Source organism: Sarcophilus harrisii, chromosome 5, assembly GCF_902635505.1.
Source record: "Sarcophilus harrisii chromosome 5, mSarHar1.11, whole genome shotgun sequence".
NCBI classification, from domain to species: domain Eukaryota; kingdom Metazoa; phylum Chordata; class Mammalia; order Dasyuromorphia; family Dasyuridae; genus Sarcophilus; species Sarcophilus harrisii.
This window is the reverse complement of record NC_045430.1, coordinates 273801918-273822934: the sequence shown is the minus strand read 5'-3', so window position 1 is coordinate 273822934 and position 21017 is coordinate 273801918.

The window sequence follows — 21017 nt, the reverse complement described above, 5'->3', positions numbered from 1 at the left end:
CAGCCCCTGCATTCCTGGTATAAATCCTACTTGATCATAGTGTATTATCTTGGAGATGATTTTCTGTAGTCTTTTTGCTAATATCTTATTTAAGATTGTAGCATCAATATTCATTAGGGAGTTTGGTCTATAATTTTCTTTCTCTGTTTTCAGCCTACCTGGTTTAGGTATCAGTACCATGTCTGTGTCATAGAAGGAATTTGGTAGGACTCCTTCATTCCCTATTTTATCAAATAATTTATATAGCATTGGGGCCAATTGTTCTTTAAATGTTTACCAGCCTCTCTTCTACTCCGCATGTAGTTGCAAGAAGATGGAGGAGGAGGAGGAGGAAGGGAAGAGGAAGAGGAGGAGAGAAGGAAGAGGAGGACAGCAAAGAGAAAAAAAGGAGGAGAAGGAGACAACAACGATGATGACCAGTGTCTATTGAGTATCCCATACAGTGACTCTTCTACCTCCACTGGTGAAACTTGGATATTGGAAGAAGGGAAAGCTGGAGAAGCAGGTGGGATCTCTTTGAGGGAGAGCAGTGCACTTTTAGGGGATTCATAGCATACTAGTCACCTTCCATATGTACCTAGATATGACTACCCTTGAAGGAGTATGGAGGGGTATGGCTGTGGGTATAGGTGTGGGTGTATGTCTATAAGAAAGCCTCATAAAGAGAAAGCTTATAAACAGGGGAGCCACTCATACCTCATCCCTGTCTGGAGAATCCCTAATTTCTTTCTAAGTATGGCTTAGGGCTTTCCTACATGAATCCTTTCTGGACCACTATAATTTTACGGCTATCTTCCTTTTGAAATTATTTTGCCTCTCTCCCTCCTTCTCCTTTCCTTCTTTCTCCCTCCTTTCCTCCCTCCATCCTTCCTTCCTTTCCTCCTTCCCTTCTTTCCTTTCTTCCTCCTTCCCTTCTTCCCAAAAGAATATAGATAAGCAGAGACATTAACTAGTATTAGCACTAACATAACATTTAAATTGCAGATCTGTACACATTTGAAAAAGCTTTTAAATAATGCAAGCACCTAGGTTCAGTTAGGTATCTCACTCATTCTTTCACTGTTTTCAGTCTCTGGTTTGTATTATCCATGGGTTTTTTCCCTCAGGCCTGAGTAAATGCTACTTGGACACAGCTGTTTTCCATGCCGAATGTGCCAGCTATGATTTGGACTGTCTGCAGCTGTAGATCATTCGGAGGAGCAGAAGGGTGAGACCAAAATCACATCCCTGGGCTTAAGAGGATGCAGTCACACGTACCTTTTTGAACATAACAAATCATGGACCGTGGCTCTTTGCTCAAGTTTGGATCTCACTGGAATCTCATTTTTTGGAACTCAAACTTGGACTGTATTTTCTTTGCCCCATTGACACGAACCACCCTTTTTGGTCCCTGGATATTCTTTCTAGCTCGGGTCCTTACTTGTCCTGCACTTTGTACAAATTATGTCTCTACTTGACTTGTGGCCTCTTCATGACTGATGACATCAATGCTATCTCCTTTCTTGTGCTAACTGGCCCAGTTACATTCAAGTTGTGCCCCATAGGAGTGATCACCCACAGCCTCTGGTCAGCCGTGTATCTGTATCTTTCCATAGACAGGGCAGGAAGGAGAGGACCTTTACCTCTATCTTTAAGGCAAAGTTTTCTTTACCTCTATCTTTAAGGCAAAGTTTTCTTGGGGGTGTTTGCCTGCCAAAGTCCTTGGGGCTTTCAAAAAGATATAGATGATATCACAAGATCTCAATGACATTTTTGTTTTATTATTTGTCATGATGACAAACAATCTAGTCACTCCCTTAAGGAATAGTTAATGAGAAAAGCTTTAATTGCTCTTTTTTGATCCATGTTCTTCATTTCATCTTAAAATTTAAAGAGAAATAAATAAAGAAATGACAAGCTCACGAAGGGCTCACAGCTGCCATGAATGTTTTTATACCCATTTCCTGCAAACTGCCTTCTAAGTAGGGCATTCGGGGTTACTTTTCACTGCTAGCTGATTGCTGATGAAGTTGCTTAGAGTAAATCCTGATCATCTCCAGAATCCAATACCAGCTCTTGGAGGGCAGAAACACAAGCTAGATGAAAACCTAACTTTAGAGATATGTTGACTGAGAGACTTTTAATAGATGTATTAAAGTGGTTTCTTCACAGAGATAAATCCCTTTTGATTTGGTGCTTATCTACATTGTGGATTAGATTCTATGATTTTGTATATTACAATAAATAATGTCCCTGTTTTTTCCTCCATTAATATGCAATTAATTACTCATTGGGATTCTTTCATTTGTTCTGCTTTCTTAGTGTCTAACACTGTCTCTAGGACAGGAAAGTTCTCCAACAATCAATAAGTATATGTTGACCAATTGATTTGTGAACTGTGTCTTCATATCATGGTACAAGTTGGGCCCCTCAAGTAATGAGACTGGTTTTCTCAGGTATGTGTGGGGAGCAAGAGGGGATCTGGCTCATCAATGAACTCCAAAGGCAGGTAGTGACCAAAGAGGATGATAATGAGTGTGACTTCTGAGAAATAACTCTCATTTGGATCACAAGTCTAGAGTTGGCGCCAAGGTCCCAACATCCAACCTCCTCATTTGACAGATGAGAAACAGGAGGCTTAGCTAGGTGAAATGAGCTGCCAAAGACCACACAGATAGGGAGTGTTAGAGGCAGGATTTGCCATCCAGGCAGTGCAGTGTTGCTTTCCATAGAGTCACAAGTTCACAGGATCATAGATTTAGAGAAGTGTTCCAGTCCCTTTGATTATAGATTCAAGGATCTCACCACTTCAAAGAAAAAAAGGCCATCTTTTTTTGGATAGACTTATGAAAGTCCATCTCCCCCAAATCCAATTCTATTTGATCATAAAATCATAGATTTGGATCAGTGAAGGGACTTTACTTAAGTCCAATTCCTTTATTTTACAGATGAAATTAAAGGGATTATCCAAGGTCACATAGGCAGTCAATGGCAAGGGCAAAACTTGAACCCAGGTCTTCCAACTTCCAACCCAGACCATCTTCCATTTGTACTGCATGGCCTCTGAACTCAGTTCAGCTCAAGTCCCCAACAAGCATTCCTCAGTGAAGCATCTGCTACGTGCCAGGAACTACAATAACAAAAATGAAATAATTCCTTCCAGGTGTGCATGAGCATTTATTCCTTGGAAATCAGTAAACATTACCAATGGGTTTGATTTATTGTTTTGTTGATTGTCTAGGCTCAAGAAGTGATGGAAAGGATGTCGAGAATGAAGATTAAATCTAAAAGTGTGTCCTAGTTACACATTTTCCCCCAGAGAGTTTGCTGTTAAACATTTACAGGCACACCTTTAGTTTCTCCCCTTAAAGAATTTAAATTGGGCAGGTTCAACACGCACATAGATAAGTAAATAAGGCGGTACACTTGCTAAATTTAAAAAAAAAAACATTTATTAAGTATTTATCATGTGTCAGGCACTAAGCTAAGTGTTTTACCAACATGATCTCAATTGGTCCTCCCAATACCGAGGGGCAGACGCTGTTCTTGTCTCTGTTTCCTAGTCTCTGTTACAACCACCCCAAGATGTAGCTGCATCTCATCGCTATGGTGATCAAACACACATATATACACACGCACAGTTAATGCAAGAATTTAAAATGGAGGTTATCGCCCTTCATCTGGTTTCATTCTGGTGTAAAAAGGGAGTTGAAACCCACATGATGGGCATGACTGACATCAACCTGCAGGATCATGGAGAATTCTTGTGCAAGCATCTCTGGGGACACCCAAGAAAGGGGGGAAAGGACGATGATGGCCATACGCAGCTGCTTTGCCAAAAAGGGAACAATGATGGGAAAGGACCTGTTTTGGGTAAGGAGATGCAACAGTGGGCTTTTCTTTCCCATCCTTCCAAGAATCACTTCACCCTTTTGGAGTTTCCGATGCTCGCTGATACATAACTCTCCCATTCTCCTAGGCCTGGGGCCAGCCCAGATCATCTTCTGGCCATTTCTGACCTGCCAGCCCCTGTTGGTGCTGTCTATCCCTCATTCCCAAGCCACAATCGGCCACGATGGATAGGAAATCCTCCCTGCCTTCAGTTACCTCAAAAGAACAACTCCCAGTCAAGGTTTTTGTGGATTCTTATCAAACTTCATTTCCTCTATTCTCTTCCCAGGCTTTCCAAAGCTTCCTCCTTTTTCATGGTTTCTGGAGAGTGGCCAGCAAAAAATGCTCCGTCCAACTAAGTGCTTCCAGGAGAAGGTAAACTCTGCGAGGGCAAAGATAAGGTCTTTTGTTATCTTTATATTTGCAGTCTCTAGCACATTGACTAGCCCAAAGCAGACACAAACTGTTATTGAGAGAAGGAAGGAAGAAGGAGGAAAGGAAGGAAGGAAGAGAGAAAAGGGAGGAAAGAAAGGAAGGGAAGGAGGGAAGGAGAAAGGGAGGGAAAGGGAGGAAAGGAAAAGAGGGAGGAAGAAAGGAAGGAAGAAAAAACCAAGCATTTTCTAAACCTTTCCTATATGTCAGACACTGTGCCAAGAACTGGAGAGACTAATATAAGCAAAAAGAAAGATGGATCCTGCTCTCAAAGAGCTTCCAGCTTATGATGCTGGACAAGTTACTTAACTTTGCCTCAGTTTCCTCATCTGTAAAGTGAACTGAAAAAGGAAATGGCAAACATGCCTAAAAAAGCTGGATCCTGCTCTCAAAGAGCTTCTATTTTAATGGGGGAAGATCTAATACAAATGGGAGCTGAGAACTTGGGAGTGGGGTGGGGTGTAAAATGAATTTTCCTAGGATAGGGCGATCACTTTGAAGCTCAGAAAGCCCTGAACAGACCCAGAAGGAAGTGGAAGATCGGCTGGTCTGGAGCTCTTCACAGAATGGAGGCTCCAAGGGGAATTCATCTATGGGCGTAAGGCATGGGAGCGGAGGAGGGATATTCCAGGATGAGCAGGCTACGTTTATGGCTCATCATCACTCCTCTCGGGGTGGATCCCTCCTATTTGAACAGAAGATCCCGTTTGGCAGATGTGTTAATATAGTGAAATGTATAATAATTATAATGTCCATTATAATAATATCCAAATAATAATGGCCATTGGTTAATAAATAATAGTTTAATAATTAATTAATGATAATATTAATAATAGCTGCAAAGTTGCAGCTTCGATAGTTGCAAAGATATATATCATATGTATGCATATATATTATATGCATTTATGTTTATGCATATGTATATAAATACACACACACACACACACACATATATATATACATAATTCATTTGATATAAAATATGACTGGAATGGTAGAATGAAGCAAGATTATGGAGGGCTTTAAACACCTGCCTGAAAAGTTTATATTTGATCCAAGAAACAAGAGAGAAGTTATTTGTAGATCTCTGAGTAGGGAAATGGCATTTCCTGTCACTCTCAGCTCCTCTCCATCATTATTACTGTAGAGCTGAGGAGTTAACTACTCAAGATGGAAAGAATGATGGTTTGGGAAGCTGAGGACAAATTCTATTTCTATGCAACCTTAGTAAGTCACTTAGCCTCTCTGCGTCCTCCCCACTCCCCGTCTCCTCTGCTATGAAATGGGAGGTGGGCTAAGTCAGCTCTGGAGTCCCTTCACTCTTTAAGGTCTAGAGTTGTGTTTTTTTTTCCCTCAGAGGCAATTGGGGGTAAGTGACTTGCCCAGGGTCACACAGCCAGGAAGTGTTAAGTGTCTGAGGCCAGATTTGAATTCAGGTCCTCCTGACTTCAGGGCTGGTGAGGTCTAGAGTTTTTTAAGCATTTATTCTTTCTCTAGGCTTCTGGTTTGGTGTGTTCCATTTAAGACTGAATCCAGCTCCTTTTTTCAGGACAAACATCCCCTCTCTCCAAATCATTCAGGATTAATGCTGCCCTCGCCCGCCCCAACCAGGGGGCTCCGTCTCAGGGCTTGAGCTCCCTCCCCTTCTCACAGCCACTCTCCTTAATGACTCCAATCCTTCATCTTCACGTGCTCTTTCTCACTGACTGGCTCGATCCCTCCAGTCTCCTAATTGGGGATCCAGGGGTTAGTGATGCCGTGAACTTGAGAGTTTTCATTACGAGGCTCTGGGGTGTTGGAAGCAGAGATTAAATCCTTCATCTTTTGGGACTCATGCATATGGATGTACTTAGTCAAGCTGGGGAAAGATGGACTGGAAGGGATGTTTACCAAATGTGAAGACTCTTCAGGAAGAAACCCCCAATAAACAAACAAAACCCATCTGTGCCGAGTCATCAGCAAGCATCTCTTCAATACCTGCCATGTGTCAGGCACTGTACCGAGTGTTCTGGGGGACCCATCAGTGGGATGAGATGGATGGCCTTCAGAAGAGGGGGGACCTCCAAAGGCCTGAGTAAAGCCGAGGGTATTTAACTTTTTGATGGCAGGGAATTCAGGCTCACGGTTTGAGCTGTCACAGGTGAAACGGGCAGCTGGATGGCATGGTGATAGAGTGGACCTGGAGAGGGGAAGACTCATCTTCCTGAGTTCAAATCTGGCATTGGGTGATGCTGGACAAGTTACTTAACTTTGTCTCAGTTTCCTCATCTGTAAAGTGAACTGAAGAAGGAAATGGCAAACAGACCTGAAAAAAGACTAAACAAAAAAGTAGAATGGGCTACTGTGAAAGGCGAGACTGTACATGAAAACAACTCTGAGGTACCAGTGCACACCTGTCAGATTGGCTAAAATGACAGAAAAGGATAATGGTAAGTGACAGAGAAGATATGGGAAAATTGGAACATTGATAGAGTTGTGAACGAATCCAACCATTCTGGGGTATGCAGTTTGATAACTTTTGGGGCATAATTCCAGATTACTCTCCAGAATGGTTGGATTCGTTCACAACTCCATCAACAATGCATCAGTGTCCCAGTTTTCCCACATCCCCTCCAACATTCATCATTATTTTCCCCTGTCATCTTAGCCAATCTGACAGGTGTGTAGTGGTACCTCAGAAAATCCAACTATTCTGGAGAGTAATTTGGAACTATAGTCACAGGACAACCAACCCGTGTCTACCCTTGGATCCAGCAATACCACTGTAGGGTTGTCTATGACCCAAAGTGATCACAACAAAGGGAAAGGGACCTACACGCACAAAAGTATTTCTGGCTGCTCTTTTTGTGGTAGCAAAGAATAGAAACTGAGGGGATGCCCACGAATCGGGGAATGGCTGGGCAAGTTGTGGCATCTGAATGTAACTGAATACTGTGGTGGTAGAAGAAATGATGAGCAGGAGGATTTTGGAAACACCAGGAAAGACTTATGGGAACTGATGCTGAGAGCAGTGAGCAGAACCAGGAGAACACCGTACACCATAGCAGCAACGTAGTGTGACGATCAGCTGTGACAGACTCAGTTCTTCACAATAATCCAATGATCCAAGACAGTTCCAAAAGACTTGGGATGGAAATTCCATCCCCGTCCAGAGGAAGAAGTGTAGAGTCTGAATGCAGATCGAAGCAGACAGTTTCCATTTTTTCCTTTCTTGTTCCCTTTTGTTGTGATTCTTCTTTCACAATATGACTGATGCAGGAATATGTTTAAAATGATTGTCCATGTATCACCTATATGGATTGCTTCCTGTCTTGGGAAGGAAAGTTGAAAATTTTGGAGCTCAAAATCTTATAAAAAGTGTTGAAAATAAAGAAAGGAAGGAAGGAATAAAAAGGAAGAAGGAAGGAAGGAAAGAAAAAGAGAGAGGGAAAGAGAGACAGAAAGATGGGGGAAGAAAAAGGAGGGAGGGGGAGAGAGAGAGAGAGAGAGAGAGAAAGAGAGAGAGAGAGAGAGAGAGAGAGAGAGAGAGAGAGAAGGAAGAAAGGAAAGAAGGAAGAAAGGAAGGAGAGACAGGGAGGTTTATCTTTCCTGGAGGTATTGAAGGCAAGTTTGGATAGCCATCTTGGGAGATGTCACAGAGGGAACTCTGGTCATTTTACTTTGGACCAGATGAGCTTTGAGTTCCTCCTAACTCTAATGTCCATCCATTCCAGGATCTCAGACTTTCTTTTGGGGGAGGCTTTTCTGATGACCTTATTCTCTCTCCTCTCATTATCTTGCACTTGTTTTTTGCCAGAACTGTTGTATCCCTCCAGAAAAATATAAAATGAAAACATAAACTATAAAATGTTGGGGGCAGGAGCTGGTTTTTCGTTGGTGCTGGTGGTCCTGTTTTATTCTGCACTTGTAACTGTGGAGCCTATTGATGTTTGCCCCCACACACTAAAGGGCCCTAAGAGGGCATATGTTTCAGACCCCTCGTTTCATTGATGAGAAGATGAGGCTCAAGTTAATAACTTGTCAAAGACAGTGATCACCAGAGAGAGGAAATCTGTTGTAAATCTGGCCCCAGAAGATCGTTGACTTAGAGGTCATTGGTCCAATATCTCACCCTATAAATAGGGATACTGAGGCCCAATGAATGACTTGGGCAGATGGTGAATGGCTGAGTAGACAGGCCTTCTTCACCTTATGGTCAGTATTCTTGAGGCTGATGCTTGTTGAGCGAAGGAATGATGTCGTTCCACAGACACACAATCCCTTGGATGTGGGCACTCACCTGCATCTTCTCACCCTTTGAGATTGACCAGGGCAGTGCAGCTCATCTTCTGGGCTTCTTGCCCATCTACTGTCTCCTTCCCGGGGACCCTGGGGACCAAACTTTAGAGGAGTAAACCAAGTTTAAATTAGGAGTCTTCTCTGGATCTGGAATACTTGCACTGATTATGATCTGGATAAATGTCCATCTCTTGTGCTTCTCAGAAATCTCTCCCATGGCTCCCCATGTCTACTGGTCAAAGTCCCCATTCCCGACTTGTTTCTGAAGGCTTTTCGGCCTCATATCCTAGAACTTTTCCGTGCCAGGGAAGTAGAATTCCCCACTTTCCTCCTGTAGATCTTGTGATTTCCCGCCTTCATTGGTCAGGGTTCAGTTCTCTAGTCCAGAAAGTAATGAGGAAAGCTACAGGGAACAACTCACCCTCTCTCTCCTTTAAGGCCCTATTCAGATGGAATCCTGGTTGTTTGCTTTTACATCACGGTAGCCATTATGGGAATTGTTTGGTTGGTTTAGTCCACTTCACTCTGCCTCAGTTTGTAGAATTCTTCCTAAATTTCTCTGAATTCCTCCTCTTTTATTTATTACGGCTCCATAATATATCATCATACCCAAATGCCAGTTTGTCTAATTATTCCTGGATCAACAAGCATCGATTTTGTAAGTAAGTAAATACAAATTAGCCAGGGAAGGTCAGGAGGCTCTGAGCATCCAGGAGAGACCTTGGGTGGACGGAGGCAGCCCACTGGATTTTGAAGGAAACTAGCATGTCTTAGATGTCTCTGAATCCCCCTCAGTGCCCAGCACAGATCCTCATATATAGTAGGTGCTCAATAAATGTTCGAACTTCACAGGACTGAACTGAACTCCTAACACAGGTTAAGAAGTCTTGGACTGTCCATTCCTCCCACTTAAATCAGAGAGTGTTGGAGCTGGGAGGGATCTCGGAGATCCTCTTCCTGATCCCAGCTATTGCCCAGTCCCAGCTGTTGTAAGACAAGGCAGCCCTTAGGGAGGTGCTGTGCTTGCCTATGCTCCGAGTCCATTTTCTTGATCATCCTTCACAGGCTCTGAACGCCGGGTCAGAGTGGGTTGGACACCTGTGCCAGGGGGACACCTCTGAGCACTGAGTCCCGAGAGACCGGGAGCTCTGAGTGGGCTCAGATGAGAGGGAGGCAGGCAGCCTTCCCCACTCCTCATCCTCAGCAAGGACCCATTACCCCGAGCACCGGACCTCGCTTCTGCTGCCCCGTGGCTCAGAGCAGCTCAGACCCGACCTTTTATGGCCCCAGCTGTTCCTCTTCCACCTCACCCCACCCCCCGCCACCATTTCTGCCCCAATGGCATCTCCACTCCCTAAGCCTCAGTGCCCACTGGCTCCAACTGGCAGAGCCTGGCATCATGTGCTTCATAGAATTTTAAATTATTTTGATTAAAATGTCAAGAGATGAGAATTCAAAATTAATCAAAACTGCCACCCCAGCATTGCCCCATTAGTTACCCAGCAAGTTTGAGAGGAAGCACGTGAAGATTCGAGGAGGGGGATACCGGGGGCTGGTGGCAAGACCCCCCTGGACAGAGCCTTGTTCTGGGGGCCCGGATGGTCATGATTGCCTTTTCCCAACAAAACCCAGGTCGCTTAGATACTGCCCACCCCACGTGCTGGAAAGAGCCAGAAATGGCATCGGAGAACAAAGGGGCAAGGGCTGGGTCCGCCTCCTACTGGCTGTGGGATCCAGGTAAGGAAGTGCTCTCTGCCGCAGGGGGCTCAGCTATAATGAGAAGGGGATGAGAGCCTCTCTAGGGGGCTGCTGGCTTTAACATCTGGAGGTCTGTCAATCACACACTCACACACACCTGACACACATGTATAAGGTAGCATGTGTGTCTCCATGGGCGCACACAGGAAGACCAGAGCTTCCACCCTTGTTCTCAGGCCTGACCATCCTCCAAATGTCTCCCATGCCTTCCCTCCGCTCCAGGACCTTCCTCACCCTGGGCTCAGGGAAAGACTCGTGCTTGAATCCCTGCCCTCTGCCGCTGGAACTCCTGCAGGTGCCCCGCGCTTCCCTGGGTATTGCTCAGAGCACCGGCTGAGCATCCCAGGAGACAAAGTGACCGGAGACAGGACGCTTTTATTTTATCTGGGCTCCCTTGTGGCAGGCGCTCTGCCCAGCACACGTAGGTGCCTAATACTTGCTTATTGAATTCAGTGATGGGAAATACATGTTTTTCTGGGAGAGGGGAGCAATCTACCGTGCACAGAGCTGCCGGTTCCTAAGGAATAGGTCGTGGAAGAAGACAAATGTCCAAGACAAAAAGCGATCACAGCAATAATAATAACTAGCATTTCCATGGCTGCTTTAAGATCCACAAAGACACTTTTTGTGTTAACTCATTTTACCCTCCACAACAACCCTGGGAAGAAGGCGCTATTACTAACCCAGTCTATTTTACAGATGAGAAAACTGAGTCTGAAGGATGTAAAGGGATTTTCCTGGTCGGAGGCCAGACTCTCTCACTAATATTCAGGGCCATCCCCAAGCGGGCGGGCTGCCTTTTGATGGACGTCCAAGGCTGGATGGCTGCTCTTTCCAGAATGGGCCGGACCGGAGGGCCATGAGCCCCCCTCCCATGTGCCTTTCTGGAGCTTCCCTGTTCTGCAGCATTCTCCAGCCCTTTGTCCTGGTGGCCCCGGACTAAGAGCCTGGCTCTGAGGGACGGCAGCGGGCCTGTTCCCGGCCTTTCTCCCACGGCTCTCCGTCCCCCTCACCGAGCCACATCCTGGGCCTTGGCTACCACCATTAGCCCGGAACACATGACTGGCCTCTGACCCCCACTTGACAAAGTGAACTTGACTTTCTGCTTGAGGTTTTATTGACTGTAATAATTCTAATTGAAATAAACATTTTGATTACAGCTCGGTTCCATGCCTGCTTAAGAGGGAACTCGAAGATCTCTCAATAATCATTTTGGCCAAATGGGATTCATTTAGCCTGACAGTTATTCCAGGACTTTATTGGTTCGTGCCGGGCTGGGAGTGTTTCTGAGCGTAATTATGGGGAGTTTTACCCTGGGGGTAACCTCGAGACAACAGACTGAAAAGTGGGGATGAGGGGCAACAAGGACCCCTCACCTGCCCCACAGACAGGGAAGCAGCCCTCCCCTCCGGCGCCGTCTGGGCCCAGGGTCCTCCTGAAAATTAAAAGGGGGCTTCTGCCTAGACTGAGGGTTTGGGCACAGGACCAGAAGTCGTTCCTTCTGTGGGATGTAGTCTCCATCTTTTCTGGGTGCTGCTGGGACGGCAGAAGGGGACCTGGGCCCCTGACTTCTCCTGTGGTTTGCTGGAGGGGGAGTCTGGCTGGCTGCTTACAGAAGTGGGATTCTGGTCCTCTTTCTCATCAAAGGGAAACCTAAGGTCAGAGCCTTGGGATCAGAGTGGCTGTTTTTCAAACGGGTCATGACCCCATTTGGGGTTTTCTTGGCCTAAATATTGGAGCAGTTTGCCATTTCCTTCTCCAGTTCATTCTGCAAATAAGGAAAAGGAGGAAAACAGGACAAGATGACTTGCCCAGAGTCACAAAATATTTGAGACTAGATTTGAACCCGCGGCTCAAGACTCAGTTTTTCTGATTTCACTCTATCCACTCATTCTCCCACTCAGCTGCTCTGGAATTGGAAGCTCAGAGTTCAGTTCCTGCCTTTGCTATTTACCAGCTGGGTGTGTTTAAGGCATGTTAGCTTTCTCATCTGGAAAATGGAAATTAAATATAGCGGCTATTTGTTTCTTATAGGATTATTATGAAGAAAGGTTCCTGAACATCTGTACAATGTGAATTATTGTGATAATTGTCTCTCTTCTCATTTTTTATCTGCTGGAGGTTAAATAGAAGATCCTTCAGACAGGAGCTGTATTTATTTCTTCTTTATCCCTGAGCCAGCTTAATAAATTAATTCATTGACCAGTTAGTTAATAAGCATTTATTAGCACCTCCCGGGCAGCCCAGGGAGACCCCGAAAGGCCAAACCAGTGTCCTGCCCTCCTAGAGCTTCCCTTCCAAACAATCGAGTCCATATAAATGACAGACATTTTACTGGGAGATAATCTCCCCTTCCAAGCAGTCCAAGCCATTTCAGGGGGGGAAGTGTTCCTATTTGACAGGGAAAGGACTCCTGCCCTATCTAGGAGGCAGCTGGGGCTGGAGGCCTCCGCAGAGGCTGACATGGGGTCTGGTGCTGGCTCTTTATCGGCCTCCTGCTGGGGGTCGGGGCAGCAAGGCCCGGTGCCCCCTCTCCCAGCCTCCCCTGCCCAGACTCCAGGTCAAAGTGTGGCTCATGATCAGCACATTCTGATCTGGGCTGTGTCTTCTCCACCAAAGTGCTGCAGGCATTTCTGACTCCACCAGGCTTCCAGGACCCTCCTCCCCCTGTCAGGATCAAAGGTCCCAAAGAGAGAGTTGATTTAGGGCCCTGTCAGGCTTCTGTGGCCCACAAGGGGAGGGCGGGCAGTGGCTCCAGGGGCTCCTCGGAGGGTCTCTCCACACCAGGAGAGGGGTTGTTCCCTCAGGGACACCAAGAGTGTAATTACAGGGAAGGAATTTTTTCCTCCTTCCTCCCCATCCAGATCCGCTCCTCTGGCTCCCAACCAAAGTGGGGTACAAGGATGTCACCGGCCGTGGTTTTTCCATCCCCAAAGGCTCGTGGGACTGGACGTGGTGGAGAACGGTGTGGACGAATCCCGTGTGGGCTGGAGGAGCTCAAGACACTGGGCGGCTGCTGTCCTTGTCTCGCTCTGGATGGATCTGGGTGAGACAGAAGGCCACAGCTCTGTCCCTGGTGTCTGAATGGGGCTCTATGAGCTGGGGCCTCTTGATCCAGTGCAAAGGGCTGAGATCTGGCCATATATAATACAAAAATAGTTAGCATTGGTATATATGGATGTGTAAACACACACATATGCACCTATAAATATATGTTAATGGCAACAATAGCCATTCATAATTAATAGTGTAATTATTAATTATTAACAGCCTTTAATAATTAATAGTAATCATAGCATTTTAAGGTTTGCAAAGAATTTTCCAAATGCATAATTTTATCCTCACAACAACCCTGGGAGGTAAATTTTATTATCTGCATTTTACAGAGGAGGAAATTGAGGCACAAAGCAATTAAGTTGTCTAGAGTCACAGGACTAATATACATGTGTATATATACATACATATGTACCATTGTATAAGCAGGTATATACATGCATATACAGACACATTATATTTATACATACATTCTGTCTCTCTTATTCCTTATTCTTATTTCTTCTGTCTCTTCCTTATATTAATATCCAATGGCTATATCCCATTGATAATCAATGCTTGTTGCCATTCCTTGCTTTTTTTATAGATTAAAAAACAGGCTTAGAGAGATGAAATGAACTGCCTATAATTACAGAGCTAGTAAAAGTCAGAGACAGAATTTGAAGGTGAACTCTCTGACTCCAGTTCCAACACTCTCTTCCTTACGCTGTGCTTCCTAAACAAAATTTTTCAGGGAAAAATTAATTTATCATGGACCGAGGCTTAAGATTTCTCACAAGTCACAGAACATTAAAAAAAGATATTTTGGCTTCTTAAGGGATTCTAAAAACGGTCCCCTCGATTTATCATAGATTCTTAAAAGTGTTCAAAGAGAAACGTCCTCCGGTCTATTTCTTGTTCCCATAAGCCTTGACGTTCTGTTGTTAACAGATGGCCCTAACACTTCCTGAACCTATAAACAAATGTGTGTGCAAGAGTATACACATCATTATACACATTCTTTTTGAATCTTTCTAACCGTTTATGGTCTTTTCCTGAAAAAAGAGGAAGTAACAGATTTATAAGAATAAACTCAAATCTCACAGGCTTTGTGTACTGCGAGGCAGGATTTGGTGATAAATCTGGGTGGCTGTGTTACCATTACTGTGCTATGTACACTGTGCGATGTCGCAGCAAAGTTTTGTGGGAAATCTCATGAATCCAGACGTATTTTTTTCTTTTGCTGCAGTTACCAAAAAAGGGAGATTTATTTCCTCATTGCTCATTGAAGGTCATTGAGTCAGAGCTAGAAAGGACCTCTGAGGTCGCTTACATCCACTCCCTCTTTGTAGAGATGTGGAAATGAAGATCCTGAGAGATTTAATGACTTTCCCAGGTTCACAAGTGGGTATCTGAAGCAGGATTAAAACTCAGGGCTTGCTGACTTCGGACCCAGGACTAGATCCATAAAGCATTTTGTACCATAGATTTTCTCATTTGATTCATCTGTGAATGAAATTGCCCAGAATCATCCATCGTCTGATTCTGCACTGAATCTGGACTAGGTTAAGAGAACCCCCCTCTTTATTCCCTGTGATTGGTTCAGTTTCCTCCTTTTTCTGCTTCAGTTGTCCCATCCATGTATTAACCAGAGATGAACTTGACATAAGATCAAGCAAACCTCTTTTCTTAGGTAGCTTCTCTATATCTCATTTTTTTGTTAGTTTGTTTTTGGTGAAGCAATTGGGGTTAGTGACTTGCCCAAGGTCACATAGCTAATAAGTGTTATGTATCTGAGGCTGGATTTGAACTCAGTTGTCCCGGACTTCAGGGCCAATGTTCTATTCCCTGTGCCGTCTAGCTGCCCGGCTATAGCTTATTCTGAGACCAACTGAGGCAGTGGCAAAGAGCAGGGTCAGAAACAAAAGTTACATACAATTTCAGCCTATCAGCCTTTCATGCAGCAAAGAAAGACATATCCTGGGAGACCCAGAAGAGAATGTCAGGTCTCGTAATGAAATTAAATCCCCTTTGCTTCTCTTTTCATTGAAGAAAAATAAGATCCACACGGTGCTAATAAAATTAGCTAAAAAGTGTTTTACAAAAGGCACCCAAAAATAGAACCCACATAGAGAAGGGAAGGAAAAAGGGAGCAAGCGTTTATTAAGCACCGACTATATGCCAGACATTAAGCACTTTACAGTTATCATCTCATTCAATCCTCCCAATAACTTTGGGAAGTAAGTGCTAACATTCATTTTACAAATGAGAAAACTGAGGCAAACAGGCTAAGTGACTGGTGTAAGGTCACACAGCTAGTGATTGTCTGAGGCTGGATCTGACTCATTTTCCTGACTCCAGTCCAGTGCTCCAGCCACAGCTAAGCTACCTTGTTGCTTATTCACGGGCTGACTGGCAGAGTAAGAACTGAAATGCTTTTTCATTCATTCATTCAGAGCAGTAGCCCCCATCCTAGGGGATACACTGTTTCCTTCACCAGCCTAAGTGCGTTTGGGGCTGTCCTGCCTCCTTGCCCCTTCTCAAGCACAAGACTCCACAGTGGTCCTCAAACTTTTGTTCTCCATATCTTTATCCTATTAATGTCCAAAGAGTTTTTGTTTATGTCATTTATAGTTATAGATATTGATCACATTAAAAATAAAAACTATTTAGTTTTAGCAGACTCTCGGAAAGGATTTCAGAGATTCCCAGGATGCTCTGGACCAGACTTTGAGAACCACTGCTCCACACATTTCCAGTGGCTGTCCCAAGGGCTGGAACCCTCCTTCCCTCTCTATCTCTGGTCTCCCTCGCTTGCTCCATTTAAATCTTACCTTCTGAAAGCCATCTTTCCCAGTCCTCAGTCCCAATGTCTGCCTTATGAGATGATTCAATTTACCCTCCATATGCTTGATTGTACATAATTGTTTGCATGTCACTTGCCCCATTGCCCTGTGAGCTCCTTGAGAGCAGGGACTACGTGGGACCCTCAGCACAGCCCAGGCCCACAGGAGCGACCTAACAATTCCTTGTTGGAAAACTGACCCAGAAGAGTAACTGGTTAAAAGGATTCTTTAATTGAGTCAGTTCAATTCAAACAGCAGCAACGATAGGAATCTGGAGCCTGCAGAGAAGCTTTCGGGGAGGGGACTTCTGGGAGAATCCAGCCAAGGGGAACACGCTCGGACATTCCGGTTCCCACAGATGTGAGATGGGGAGGATGCTTTTCCTATCAGCTGCTTGGTCACATCTTTGGAAAGGCCCCACCAGCATCAGCTGACTCACAGAAATGGTGGCTGGTGACTCAAGAGTAGGCCTTCTTCCTCTTGAAGTGATATGGCCCAAGAAAAAGGCTTTGGCGCTTGGTCATTGTGATTGTTCAAGGAGAAGGAAATGGACCCTTCAGGACCTTGTGAGGCAGCTGGGTCTCGTACTGGCGTCCCAGGCTGGCTTTTGCTGGCAGGCCCTTGTGGGCAAGAACTTTTCAATCCCTGTCAGGCAAGTGAAATGAAGAAATCTTGTAATGATGTCTTTTTGAGTGTGTGAGCCTGGGAGGACCAATCCCATGTAAGAAATGAGTCTGCTCTCCTGGAGAATGAGCCGGTGTAGGGGAAAGCCTGCCCCAGAGCTATGGGGGAAATGCTTATATGTCTTTAAAATAACTATCTTTTTATATCCATTCTTTTATTTTTAAGAAATTGTTATTATTCAAAATGCCCATTTCTTTATAACAGAAGAACAAAAAAAGAGAAACATAATGTAACTCTGAATTTCTGTAATGTACAACTTATGCATTTAAAAATATGGTCAATTCAGCACATTAATTTTAAAGCTGAACTAACCATCTTTTGGCAAAAGCTAATGACATATCAATGGGAAGCTGGGTGGGCCAGTGTCTCTAGCAGCTGGGAGAGACCACCCGGAGGAAGGGGTGCTTGGGTGCTTAACAGCTTGGACTTGGAAGGGGGAACATTCCAGAAAATGCCCAAGGAGGCATCTGTGTGGTCAAGAAATTGAGATTTTTTTTCCCTTGGGGGTGGGGATGGGATATCTAGCTAAATGCACATTTTGTGTGAATCTCCAGTGGCTTTGAAAAGCGGTTTCTTCTTATTTCATGCTGTATTTAAATCCACATCCTCCCACCCCCCTCCCACCCTCCCCCACCTTTGCCCTGCAGTGCATATGACAGCCTCGGACCCCTCGGAGAAGGACTCTTGGGAACCTGAGTCTTTGACAACTTTTCAGAAGTCACTTAGTCCTTCCAGGGACCAGCCCCCTGCCCCTAGGAGTGGATTCACGGATCTCGGGATTATAGTTGTGGGACAAAATAACTGACCTCCCCCCTCTCCCCTCCTTCCTCTCCCCCTTTCTCCTCTCCCTTCGCTTCCTCTCCTCTCTCCTCCCTTCTCTCTCTTTCACCTCCACTCTCTTCCCTTTTCTCCCCTCTTCTTCTCCCCTCCCCTTTCCTTTGCCCTTCCTTCCTCCTCCTCCCCTCTCCTTTTCTCCCCTCTTTTTTCCTCTCTTCTTCTCCCCTCCTCTTTCCTCCTCTCCTCTTCTCTTTTCTACTCTCCTTCTTTCTCCTCCCCCCCTCTCCCCTTTTCTTCCCTGTAATGGGCCAGAATTCAGGAGAAATTCTTCCAACAAGGTGCTAGCTCAGTGGACTTGATAAGACAATGGTTATCTAGTTTAGTCTGGTGCTTAATAGTTCTCTAATTCAGTGCATGGACTTACTTAGTACTTAATATAGTTCCACAAGACTCACACCTATGACAATGTGATGTATAATAGAGCTTGTAAGAGCCAACAAGGACTGGACAAGAGACATTTACTCCATCTCCCACCTCCATGGTGATTGGCCTGTCCTTGTCTGAAGGCCTCCAGAAAGCTAGCTGAGCCCCAGGCAAGAAGACAGGCTATGGAGGAGACAATAAAGACTTTTGTCTGGCTATTCTCGGGGTGATTACTCTGCTGAAACAAAGGCTGGTCCCAAGACCTCCAGAAAGTTAAATCAGAGCACCACACTCCTCTCCTCTCCTCTCCTCTCCTCTCCTCTCCTCTCCTCTCCTCTCCTCTCCTCTCCTCTCCTCTCCTCTCCTCATCTCCCACATCTGCCCCAATATCTAGGATTCTATAGAGGCAGCTAGTTGGTTCCATAATGCACAGAATGCTGGACCCAGAGTCAAGAAAACTCGACTTCAAATCTGGCCTCAGCTGCTTATTGGTTATGTGACTCTGTTCAAGTCACTTAACCTGTTCCTTTTAGTTTCCTTCTCTGTAAAATGGGAACGGTCACAGCACCCATCTTCCAGCGTTGTTTTAAGGCTCAAATGAGATAATATTTGTAAAGCATTTTATGAACCTTAGCACACTATAGAAGGGCTAATTATTATAAATGCCGACTAGTTAGAATAAGTAATACAAATAACCCTAACAGCTAGCTTTTAAATAGTGCATTAATGTTTGTAAAGCACTTTATACGTGTTAAACCATTTCATAAAATGCAGGAGACAGGCCTAGATGACCCCTAAGGTCTCTTCCAGGTCTAAATATATGGTCCTTGAATCTATGAACTTTTTGGAGAGACAATCTCTTGAGCACTAAAGACCTTTCTGAACCTGGGTTTTTCCTTTCCTTTGGTACGTTTTCTGTTTTAAGCCAAGGATATGAATGCCTGCCTTGTTCAGGGGAATGATTTTTACAGAAGGGTTGGCTGGGTGCCTTGTCTGAAAAGAAACATATTTCTCCCTCAAACCAGGGCATTTGAACTCAGGTTTTCTTGACCCAACAGACCATACGCTCTTCCAGGATCATGTCTGCTCCTTAAAGGCCAGAGCTGGTTTTTATTATTTGGCTTTAAATCCCTGATACCCAGTACAGTGCCGGGTGACAGCTGATGATTTAAGATTTACTGTCTTTTTTTTTTTTTTTTCTTCTGGAGGATGTCTATTTTTTGAGAATGAACCCAGACTTCCTATTGGGTTTTTTTTTCTAATTTTGCAATCTGGGCATCTTCTCTTGCTTTTAAGTTGTTTTCTCAAAAATCCCTGCCCATCACCACATCCGGGAGCCAGAAGGTACCCAAGAGGCAGAGAACGAGCAGGGCCCTCTACCGTCCATGCAGCTGAATGCTTCTGGGAACTCCAAAGGGCCTGACCTGTTTTGCTAACTGCAGCACTCTGAAGGGAAAGGCATTTCTCCCTGTGCATAAGCAGTAAATCACACATGGAGTGAACATTTTTAAATTAACACTGGCATTTCTGACCTGTCTTTGGCAACCCTGATCCTGCTGAAAAGGAACCTCATTTATGAGGTTGGCAGTTAGGAAGGCCAGTGTTGCAGGCCATAAAGCACTTTCCAAGCTTGATTTAATATCGATTTCACGTCAGGAAAACTTGACTTTAATATTTAAACAAAATGTTTAATGTTTAAACAGCTTGATTTCCCCTTTTTCATTTTTCTTAACCTGTTGTTAACTGTGTAGGAATCTGGCAGAGACTGCCTTTCCCATGAGGCATCTTTAACTCGATTCTAAGATCTGCCGGTCTAACCATGGCGTGAAGCTGATTCCCTTCTTTTCTCTTTACTTAGAACCCTCTTTCTGGGTTTTCTGGCTCTGAAGCACCTAATAGGATACTTTTGGGGTCACGCTTAGAACTAGAAGGAGCCCGAGAGCCCCTTTCCCACTCCAGAGTTTCTAATTTTTTTTGCATCGTGGATCCCTTGGACCCTCTGACGGGCGATCACTATGGACCCTTCTCATCATATTTGTAAATGGATGAAATAAACATTGATTGGGTTACAAAGGAAATCAATTATATTGAAATATTATGATCAAATTATGTATTAAAAAACAAGATCCTGGATCTCAAACTAAGAGCACTTGTTTCCTCATTTCGTGGGGAGGCAGAGGGTAGGACCTTGGACCTCAAGATAAAGAAAGACCCTTAATTAACACTTACTTGCTGGGTGCTCATAGGCAAAATCACCATCTCTGAGAGCTTCATCTTTAAAAGAGGGATCTTTATATCTCCTTAATGCCTTAAGGTTTCAAAGAGTAGCTTGTGTTTCACTCCTGGGAGCCTTCCACCAATCCTGTGGGGCTATTCTGATTTTAGGCTCACAGGGTTTTCAGTGACGTGCCCAGCATTCTGAGGTGGCACCCACCTCTCAGGGTTGCTGGGAAGCTCGGAAGAGATGATGAGGTGTCTAGGACTCTTTGGGAGCCTTCCAGACCTCACCGTCATTAAAGAGGAGGATAATGAGCTCCAGGCAAATGAAATGAATTGGAATTCCACTCCAGGCCCTAACAAGCCCCTCTCTGCTCCGCCTTGTGCCTCTTGCACACATCTGTGAGCTCTGAGCCCTTTGGGGGCAATGTTCTTCTTGTCCAGCCTGGTTTTGTACATACTTCTAACAGATGGGACTACATTTTGCCCCCAACGTGAGCCAATTTTGGGTAGAGTTTGATGCTCCAGGGCAAAGAAAGAGCTCCCGTGGTTTATGGCATGAGAGCTTCCCTGATCTTTTATAAACAACAGAATTTCCTAGGAATTTTAAATAACTCAGCCAATGATAGTCACTTCTCCGGGTGGCTTCAGGACAAGGAACCTGAAAGTCCCAATCACTAAATGGTTGATAAATAGATA